This window comes from Penaeus monodon, chromosome 36 (assembly GCF_015228065.2).
Source record: "Penaeus monodon isolate SGIC_2016 chromosome 36, NSTDA_Pmon_1, whole genome shotgun sequence".
Taxonomy (NCBI): Eukaryota; Metazoa; Arthropoda; class Malacostraca; order Decapoda; family Penaeidae; genus Penaeus; species Penaeus monodon.
In genome coordinates, this window is record NC_051421.1 from 18900277 (window position 1) to 18902776 (window position 2500).

Below are 2500 nucleotides of genomic sequence, written 5' to 3' on the forward strand. Positions count from 1 at the left end.
CTTTTGTTGCATGCCAAAGGGATGCAACGGCCCCGCGCCCACTTGTAAAAGCTAGCGTCTCTATACAGTGGCTGACAGGACCAAAACCACGTAAGGGTGACACACCTACGACGACGCTACGACTTGCCCTAAAGGGTCAAAAGCGCCGCGTGGAGGCCACGGTCCTGCCGGAAGAGAGGGCGGAGCTGACCTACCCGCCTGGTCGCTTGCCCACGAACTCTCCCGGAGGAGGCGAGAGGTGACCCTACCGCGCCCAGTAGCTTGGCACGGACTCTGGGTTCAAACGAGGTCAGATAAAAAATGTGACCTCCGCCCTCGCTGAGCGGGTGGTTTCTTATTTGGGACATTTGGATCCACGTGGAAACAGCCACGTGGTCCACTGGTAATAGAAATAAAATTTATCCACATCCTGTAACGAAATAGAATTTTTCCACATCTTATAGTGTGTTGTGGTGTGTGTGTGTGTGTGTGTGTGGTGTGTGGTGGTGTTTGTGTGTGTGTGTGTGTGTGTGTGGTGGTTTGTGTGTGTGTGTGTGTGTGTGTGTGTTTTGTGTGTGTGTGTGTGTGTTTGTGTTTGTGTGTGTGTTTGTGTGTGTGTGTGTATGTGTGTGAAAATCCGCTCGACCGCCTCAAGACATGGCTAAGAAAAAAACACGTAAGTTCACCTAGATTGCCTACCTAGCTACTGGGTGGGCAAGCCAGCCCAAGTCAGTGCCGGTCCCAGAACCGGGTAAATAGAGATGGTGACTCCGGGCGGAAGGCAACGGCAAACCACCGCTCTAAATTGCCAAGAAAATCATGGAAATCCATGATCGCCAACGTCCTTGTAGGATAGGGCACTTGAAAAAAAAAAAAAAAAAAAAAAGGTGCTAATGACAGCAAATCGCACGTTCTCACACTATCCCTTCACCTCAGATCGCATTTCCGTGTGATCGAGTTATGATCAATAAACATGAATATCGTTCATTAGTCAAGTAATAATTTTTTTTTCTCTCATTTTTAGAGATTTATGTTGTTTCATCTGCAACGAATTTAACGCGTTTGTGATTTTATCTTATCACGAATATTATTTCATTTGATCTCGTTCCTCCCCTCGCCCCGACCTGACCTTTCCTTTTCTTTCGCTTGCAGTCACTTTGGAAGAGAAAAGGTTGTTTTCTCGTCTTGACCTGACCTCACTTTCTCTTTTCCCGGTCGGTGGTGACGTGGGAAGGATCAAAATGACAGCTTGGTTCCCTGTAATTTGTTTGTTGTTTTGTTGATGCCTTGGGAATTAACCATAGCATTGTTACATTGCTTTTTGGTGACACGTTCTATCGGCGCTAGAATGGAGCATGTAACACAGAGTCATTAAAATGTATTATTTTGAATATAGCTTAGGATCCCCCATATCATAGTGCACAGAATTGCCCGATATTGCCCCGGGGTTGCGTAAACGCCTAATAGATCTGCGCTCCATCGTTCGAAAGTAGGTACAATAAACCGAAGTTTTTCATTTGATCGGCACCTTTGAGTCGGTGTGACCTGCGGTTAATTAATTTAATGTAGGACTAGGGTTTAAACTAGAATCATTATTCGCTTATCAATCACACTTTTCTCACCCTCTTGGCGTCGCTTGCATGTTTTGGGTATATCCCAAGCATTTGTGTGATTCATGATAATTTAAATATCCTTAGGGAAATTTGCGAGCGCCCATCACAGATATGCAGAAAAGAGCAGGTTATTTATATTCCCTGCCTAGAGTCGCTTCAGTCATATATGGCATTTGGGTATAGGATTAATGAGGTCTGACATGCATAGCTAGACATGTACCTCGGCAGTTCAGATTTCTGGCCCCGAGAAGATTTGCTTGTTAAATAGCTTGCGAATATTTTTTTCATGTCACCATTCATTCATGCGTACATTCTGTCACATATCATTAAATGTTGAATTCAATGTGGTAGTTGAAATAATTTTAAATGGCTAGCATTGCTATTTTACTTCAGTTTTGTTATAGTGAACTTTAATATTCGTGTTTGTGATTCATTCTCTGTGTGAGGTCACTCTCGCCTTCCCTCTCATTCACGCTAGCTGTCACTCACACATGCATACACACACACATTCACCTCACTCACACAAGTAGGACAAAAGACACTGAACCTTTTCATTAATAGGATTGGTAGCTGTCTTAGTGCCGGCGTAAAGATTTATGATGTTTCTCTTTAGCCCGCATTTTTGTCTGTCGTGACAAGTGACTTGTACATGATGTACAAGTTACATCTATTTCTTCTCTGTGTGACAACTGTGGTTCAAATAAATCCTTGCGGATTGCCGATGTCGTTTCCCTTATCTACTCTCATATCTATCAGACGCGGTTGGTAATTCAGGTCCATGCGGATTGCTACTGACGTCTCCCTCTTCTATTTTCTTCTTTATCTTTGTGAAATAAAACACAAAATAAAAAAAGACGGAAATAAATTAAAAACCAACATTAAAAACCGCAATTTTTTTTATAAATAAC